Source organism: Megalops cyprinoides, chromosome 2 (assembly GCF_013368585.1).
Source record: "Megalops cyprinoides isolate fMegCyp1 chromosome 2, fMegCyp1.pri, whole genome shotgun sequence".
Taxonomy (NCBI): domain Eukaryota; kingdom Metazoa; phylum Chordata; class Actinopteri; order Elopiformes; family Megalopidae; genus Megalops; species Megalops cyprinoides.
Genome location: NC_050584.1, coordinates 30,324,600 through 30,333,166, shown reverse-complemented (window position 1 = coordinate 30,333,166; position 8,567 = coordinate 30,324,600). Strand labels below are relative to the sequence as shown.

The following is an 8,567-nucleotide window of genomic DNA, read 5'->3' as shown; positions in this document are numbered from 1 at the left end:
TTACATTTACATGACATTACAATCATTTCGCTTCCAGCACAATAAAACATAAATGTATCTGTTCAAGTCAAATGAGCAATAGTGTGAGACCAGGCTAACAGCACTCCCAAACCAGTGAGTGTGAGCATAACACAGTTCAAGCACTACCACAAGTGCAACCTGACAAGACTAGGGAAACCAAGTATACTACCATACATCAGTCATGAGTCTATGTGTATGTCCTTGTACGTGTATATGTGTGTGTGCATGGCTGCGTGCTTCCGTGTGTGTGTGTATGTGTGAGACCCTGTGCATATGTGTGTGGACATATGTGGGAAAACAGCACCCTCTGTGGTCCATTGCAGTCATAGACAGATCTGTCCCCACTGCAAATGTACAATCTGCGCTAAACAGGTAACTCTTTTTGTGCAAGATAAAAAGGCGTTAGCAATGCTTGCCTTGTTAACACCAGCAAGAACACAGATTTAAATGGAAATGTGATCAGAGAAAACTGAAACTAAATAAATTGTGCTATCATACTGTAATTTTATTTTTATTTCATTTGCATAATTGCATAAATTACAATAATTTAGCTTCCAGCACAATAAAACATAAATGTATCTGTTCAAGTCAAATGAGCAATAGTGTGAGACCAGGCTAACAGCACTCCCAAACCAGTGAGTGTGAGCATAACACAGTTCAAGCACTACCACAAGTGCAACCTGACTAGACGAGGGAAACCAAGTATACTACCATACTTCAGGCATGTGTGTGTGCGTGTGAGCGTGTGAGTGTGTGTGTGTGTGTGTGTGTGAGTGAATGTGTAGGTGTGAGTACGTGTGTATAAGTGTAGGTGTGAGTGTGTGTTTCCTTAGCCTGCTCTCCTCAGCCTAGCTTCAGTCCAACACCGCACCTCCTGCAGCTGAACCAGGAAGTCGCTCTCTCTCTCATACACGGAGTTTCAGAGAAACGGCACTCAATTGAATCTCTTTCAGTGTCAGTCAGTTTACATCAGCGTGCACAGCAAAATGGCTAAAGCTGGAGATGTACTGAACCAGGACCAGTTTACCTGTTCAATCTGTCTGGATTTACTGAAAGATCCAGTGACTATTCCCTGTGGACACAGTTACTGTATGGGCTGTATTAAGGGCTGCTGGGATCAGGATTATCATACTGGTGTCTACAGCTGTCCCCAGTGCAAAGAGACCTTCACCCCAAGGCCTGTTTTAAGGAGAAACACCATGATTGCTGAAGTGGTGGAGAAACTGAAGAAAACAGGACTCCAAACTGCTCCTCCTGCTCACTGTTATGCTGGACCTGGAGATGTGGCGTGTGATGTCTGCACTAGGAGAAAACACAAAGCCATCAAGTCCTGTCTGGTGTGTCTGGCCTCCTACTGTGAAACTCACCTCAAACTTCACAATGAACTCCATCCAGGAAAGACACATAACATGATAGATGCCTCTGGACACCTGCAGGAGAAGATCTGCTGTCATCATAACAAACCATTGGAAGTTTACTGTCGTACCGATCAGCAGTGTATCTGTCTGCTGTGTGTGATGGATGAACACAGAGGCCATGAAACAGTAGCAGCAGAAAGGGCTGAGAAACAGGTAAGAACTGGAACTTCTTTACTGGCAGCTCTGATACTAGTTGTAATGGAGGACAACAGTATCTGATGTGTGAAAGGTGAAATATAAAGCTTTGCTGTTTTACTTTACTTTTTTTTCTAAATCTGTTTATTGCAACAGTTCATTTGTGTCTATGTAAAAGCTGAGCTTAAGGAATTAATTCACAGGTCTGAATTCCACAGTGATAAAGCAGTAAGAGCAAGAAGTGAACAAAAGCCAGCTCTCTGTGACAGCTCTGTTCACACCCCTCACCTCCCTATTCACTCCCTGAATGGGAATCAACATGGCTGGAATAGCTGGTTCACTCATACAGTTTAGAAGCTTTACCTATAAGGCCAGTACAGTTCTGCACACTGACCTGAAGTATGGCATACAGTTTAGTGGTTAGTTATTCAGTTTCTCTTTTAATTAGACCGTATTAATTCATGTGAGTACAATAACATATCATGGGAAATAATTTCTCCACAGAAGCAGCTAGAGGCGACACAGAGGAAATTCCAGCAAAGAATCCAGGAGAGAGAGAAGAAGCTGCAGGATCTGACACAGGCTGTGGAGTCACTCACGGTGGGTACTGACCAGAGGAGAAGACAACAGCTGGCTGCTAGAAAAGCCATTTTCAGGGCTCAGTCAGGGCTTTCCTCCAATCAGTCAGTGAGGAGCCCAGTGTTGGGCAACTTTCTTGCCCTGAGGGGATCGACCCCACTGAGCCACACTGCAGGGAACAGACTGTCTGAGGTCCCAGTAAGAGCTAAATGAAAGGCCTAGTTAAAATGTACAACCCTACTCTCTCTGTGTCTCCTAACAGCGCTCTGCACAGGCAGCAGTGGAGGACAGTGAGAGGATCTTTACTGAGCTGATCCGCTCCATTGAGAGAAGGCGTTCTGAGGTGAAAGAGCTGATCAGAGATCAGGAAAAGGCTGCAGTGAGTCAGGCTGAAGGACTCCTGGAGCAACTGGAGCAGGAGATTGCTGAGCTGAGGAGGAGAGAGGCTGAGCTGGAGCAGCTTTCACACACAGAGGATCACATCCATTTCCTTCAGGTAACACCACTGGCTCTGTGACAGTCTGCAATATGTAGATTGTATATTTGTAGTGTGGCATTTTCCACATTTAAAAAAATCTACTGTTGCCATTTCCCTAGGGGTGTATATACTGTTTGGTTCTCTGTCTTTCTGTCTCTCTGTAGAGCTGTCAGTCTCTTTGTGCCCCTACTGGACCTGGAGACTTACCCAGCATCTCTGCCAATCCACACCTCCCTTTTGAGGCTGTGAGGAAATCTGTCTCTGAACTGAAAGAGCAACTGGAGGACATCTTCAAGGGGGAATTAGACAAGATGCCTCAAACAGGTACCGCATAAGATTACATTACATTACACTATTGGAATTTAGCAGATGCTTTTATCCAGTGACATACATAGGTTACACTTTTTTACAATGTTATCCATTTATACAGCTGGATTATTACTGAGGTAATTGTGGCTTAAGTACCCTGCCCAAGGATACAACAGCAGTGCCCCAGCGGGGAATTGAATGGGCAACCATAACCAATATGCTACACTGCCGTGCGTAAGAAAACCTTAACTTTTAGAGAAATTTTATATAATACATTAAAATTAAGGAATTTTTTTCAGTAAAACTGAATTCTCTCAGATTAGAGTACAAATTCAACGGTGCTTACCTGGCACAAACACTGTAGCTACTTTGCTATGTTATGTGATATTTTGCCAGTTTGCAGTTATTATCAATGGCATTTACAAACATAGTTTTGTGGAGAAACACAAGTTCATACTTGATATTTTTTCAGATTCTGAACAAAATAAGATTACAATCATTATATCATTATATATGTAACTGTTAGGACATAAACCAAATGCAAGATTGTCTTAAATCATTGAAACAAAACTGTCCTGGATTAATTCTGTATCTTTCTCTGCCTCTCCACAGTGAAAAATCTGATATTCATATTTTCTCTCTCTCCTTCCTCTCTCCCTCTCTCTCTTCCTTTCTCCCTTTTTGTCTTCATCTCTCCCCCCTCTCTCTCTCCCCCTCGCTTTCTCTCTCTCAATAATGTACAAAACAAGGATAAACTATTCAGAATACAATAATATTGGGTGAATGGGGCGGCAGTGTAGCATAGTGGTTGTCGGTTCGGTCCCCACTGGGACACTGCTGTTGTACCCTTGGGCAAGGTACCTAACCCACAATTGCCTCAGTAAATATCCAGCTGTATAAATAGATAACATTGTAAAGAACGGTAACCTATGTAAGTCGCTTTGGATAAAAGTGTCTGCCAAATGAATAAATGTGAATGTAAATAATGGGTGACATTTTTATTTGAGCCGAATATGTTTTCACCACAACATTTCAGCATATATTGTACAAATATCAATAAGTATATCCTAGAGTATATTAATTAATAACAATAGAAAACAGCTGATTGTAAGCTTACATGTGTCATATTTGTGATTAGTGGCCCGAGCCATAAAATGGTCAATTCAGTTAACCACACATGCAAAGATGGCAAGATTCTGGCCTTCTCTATGTGTGTGTGTATGTGTGTGTGATTGGTGTGTGTGCATGTGTGAGTATGTGTATGTGTGTGTGTGTGTGTGTGTGTGTGTGTGTGTGTGTGTGTGTGTAGGTGTTTTAAGTGTTTTACCTCCTATATACTTACCTGTCATACCTCATCCCACAGTCAGTGGTCTCTTTCCCACATCTCTCCCTACAGTGAAAGACGTCCACATCCTAGAGCCCATGACCAGGGAGGACTTCTTACATTGTGAGTCTGTAATTCAATCAAAACATGCCTCCCCCGCTTCTCTCGATCTCTCACAAACACACAGATACTCACATCAGAGCTCCCATTATTAGTGTGAACATAAGGAACATTCTGGAAGGCAGTGAAGCATATTTTAGGTTTTACATTGATTTGGGAATGAGTGAACCTGAAGCTCCAACACTGTCCACCAACAGCAGCCCTCATGGCAATAGCATGCAAACATTCCAGAGCCCACTCTGACTCTGCTCGCAGAGAGCAGAAGAAACCCTCCAGAGGGTGAGGAAGCAGAGAAAGTTTAGGTCACTGTTTGCTCTTACTCTGCAAAGTGCAGGTGATATGACGGTGATAGCAGGGAGGCAAAGTGGCGCCAGCTATTTTTAGGAGTCCATATCAAATAGAGGCATGTTTAAATATACCAGAAAGCTTGCACCACACCTACCCACCCCCACGCTATGCTCCGCTCTTTGTAAGTGATGTAGTGTGATGATTATGATTACTGAGCTCTCTTCTCTCCTTCTCCTCCATCAGACTCCTGTCATCTCACACTGGACCCCAACACAGCACATAGAAACCTGCATCTGTCTGAGGGGAACAGAGTGGTGACACGTGTGAGAGAGACCCAGTCATATCCTGATCATCCAGAGAGATTTGACTGCTGGCAGCAAATGTTGTGCAGAGAGGGTCTGTCTGGACACTGTTACTGGGAAGCTGAGTGGAGTGGGCGTGGGGTTTCTATAGCAGTCTCATATAAAGAGATCAGCAGGAAAGGAGAGAGTGCTGACTGTGGTCTGGGATATAATGACAAGTCCTGGAGTTTGTACTGCTCTCCTTCCAGTTACTGTTTTCGGCACAATAATAATAAGAGCACCGAAACTCCTGTTTTATCCTCCTCCAGAATAGGAGTGTACCTGGATCACAGGGCAGGAACTCTGTCCTTCTACAGTGTCTCAGATACAATGACCCTCCTCCACAGAGTCCAGACCACATTCACTCAGCCCCTCTATCCTGGGTTTTGGCTTTGGGTGCAGTCATCTGTGAAACTGTGTCAGCTCCATAATAATAAGTGGACACAAACTCCAAAACTGAACTGTGCACCAAAGAGAAAATTTTGGGCAAGTAATTTTTATACTCTTTCCCATTCATAAATCCACAAATGTTTCAGAACATTTAGAGGTGTCTTATTTTGTCATACTCATCAGAGTATGTCAGAGTCTCATAGCGCTGCATTCTAATCCACAATCACAAGTTACGGGTATCCATCTTCTGAACATCAAAGAACACTAGTGCACAGGTACCAAAGACTGCGGCAGTGGAGGGTTGTGTCAGGTCATTACTGAGAGCTGTCTGGTTTCTAACACCGGTCTCAGAGGGCGTTACACACCCAACACTAACCCTTAGGCATGCATAATGCTGGGATCTATATTTCACCTTGATGCAACAGAGTATTTGATTTCACACTCAGAGCTATTAATAGTGTACCACTGGAGTGCCAAAAACAGGCTTGACGCAGTGGCAGGGACACTCTAGGCTCTAGGCAATGCAATAACCCTAGCTTGGCTAAATGACCTGTTCTTGGCACTGAACTTCTGTGCTTATGTTCGGATGGGATGAGCAGAATAGATACCCCCAAAGATCAGTCAGTACTGCAGCCTCACACAGCAAACCTTCAATATAAGTCCCACAATCTCTTACCCCAGAGGAATGAGAATCAACAAGGCAAGTGGTTCCTGAACGTCCAGTAATCTCCATGCAAATGGACAACAAAGGAAACCTCTTTAATTCTCCTTGTATAATATAATATAATATCATAGAATAGAATAGAACATAAAATAAGATCCTTATGAGGCAGAAGCTCTAGGCATTTGATGCTCCTCCATCTTCACTTTTGGGAACAAAATTTGCTCCTGTTTTGTGGTGGTGTGTACGTAGGTGTGTTTCTTAAGGATCACTGGTCGGCGCCACTGAGTGTGACGAGATAGCGCTTGCGTTTACAGATCGTTCTTGCCACTGCGTACACACCACCATCAGCTGCTGTTTCTCTCTTACATCTCAGCACTGTTCTACAGCGTCACCATTCATCTGCCACTCACGACTCTATATGCTTATTCTTGCAGCTCTTCCAAATTCACCTCTGTGTACAGGCTATATCTTGCCGTGATGGACTTATAAATCACTCTAGATGAGAACCTCTGCCAAATAATTTCATGTATTTTAAGCTTTTGGTTATGGTACTTATGGTTTCATGTACTTCTTTTTGGGGCTTATTATGGTTGCTATTGTTTGCACTCAATATTTGCATTTAAGTGCTACAAAGCAGAGCTAACTTAGTGCTTTAATAACGTTACATATACTATAGCCAGGTCTGGCACTATTGTTCATATTAATCAGCTGAATGCACTCATGTTCTCCTACACTGTAAGACGCTCTGGATAAAATCGTCACCTAAATGACTGTAACGTAATGTAATGTAAATAAATAAAGAGTAAAAGGTGCTGTAAATATGTGGCACGTAATTTGGACAACGGAGACTGGCTCCCTTTATCTGTGGTCTGTCTGGGAACATCTAGTGTGTTCGGACAGTTGTACAGGGAGAGTGCTCTACTCCTGCCGTTAGTCCTGCTGTTCACTCTGCTGCCGTTAGTCCTGCTGTTCGTTCTGCTGCCGTTAGTCCTGCTGTTCACTCTGCTGCTGTGAGTCCTGCTGTTCACTCTGCTGCCGTTAGTCCTGCTATTCACTCTGCTGCTGTGAGTCCTGCTGTTCACTCTGCTGCCGTTAGTCCTGCTGTTCACACTCCTGCCGTTAGTCCTGCTTTTCATTCTGTTCACTCTCCTGCCGTTAGTCCCGCTGTTCACTCTCCTGCCGTTAGTCCTGCTGTTCACTCTGCTGCTGTTAGTCCTGCTGTTCATTCTGCTACAGTTAGTCCTGCTGTGCATTCTGCTACAGTTAGTCCTGCTGCTCATTCTGCTGCCTTTAGTCCTGCTGTTCACTCTGCTGCCGTTAGTCCGGCTGTTCACTCTGCTGCCGTTAGTCCTGCTGTTCACTCTGCTGCTGTTAGTCCTGCTGTTCACTCTGCTACAGTTAGTCCTGCTGCTCATTCTGCTGCCGTTAGTCCTGCTGCTGTTCACTCTGCTGCCGTTAGTCCTGCTGTTCATTCTGCTACAGTTAGTCCTGCTGTTCATTCTGCTACAGTTAGTCCTGCTGTTCATTCTGCTACAGTTAGTCCTGCTGTTCATTCTGCTGCCATTAGTCCTGCTGTTCACTCTGCTGCCGTTAGTCCTGCTGTTCACTCTCCTGCTGTGAGTCTCGCTGTTCACTCTCCTGCTGTGAGTCCCGCTGTTCACTCTGCTGCCGTTAGTCCTGCTGTTCATTCTGCTGCCGTTAGTCCTGCTGTTCATTCTGCTGCCGTTAGTCCTGCTGTTCACTCTGCTGCCGTTAGTCCTGCTGTTCACTCTCCTGCTGTGAGTCCCGCTGTTCACTCTCCTGCTGTGAGTCCCGCTGTTCATTCTGCTACAGTTAGTCCTGCTGTTCACTCTGCTGCCGTTAGTCCTACTGTGAACTCTGCTGCCGTTAGTCCTGCTGTTCACTCTGCTGCCGTTAGTCCTGCTGTTCACTCTGCTGCTCACTCTCCTGCCGTTAGTCCTGCTGTTCGTTCTGCTGCCGTTAGTCCTGCTGTTCGTTCTGCTGCCATTAGTCCTGCTGTTCACTCTGCTGCCGTTAGTCCAGCTGTTCACTCTGCTGCTGTGAGTCCTGCTGTTCATTCTGCTGCTGTGAGTCCTTCTGTTCATTCTGCTGCTGTTAGTCCTGCTGTTCACTCTGCTGCCGTTAGTCCTGCTGTTCACTCTCCTGCCGTTAGTCCTGCTGTTCACACTCCTGCCGTTAGTCCTGCAAGCAAAACAAAACCTCATTGGCTGTTTGGTGTGCAAATCAGTCAGCAGCGACTCAAGGCAGTGACTATACCGATGCCCAGGGGGTCAGCAATTTTTTGTAAATTTGGGAAAAATTCATTACTTTTCTGCATACCATTTTTAGTTGCTTTTGGCCACACAGCTTGATCCATACCAATACATCAATAAAATATTGAAGGGGAAGATCTTTCTGCTAATCAGAGAAAAAACAAGACAAACAAAAGTGTCAATTTTGAATAAACTGAACATGCTGTATGAAGCGAGCCCTTTGTTTT

At 44.4% G+C, this 8,567-nt stretch overlaps 1 pseudogene; it reads left to right on the top strand.

The window, feature by feature from the left end:
- Window positions 1-1,007: 1,007 nt before the first annotated feature.
- Window positions 1,008-7,553, top strand: LOC118770956 (annotated as a pseudogene).
- Window positions 7,554-8,567: the final 1,014 nt, after the last annotated feature.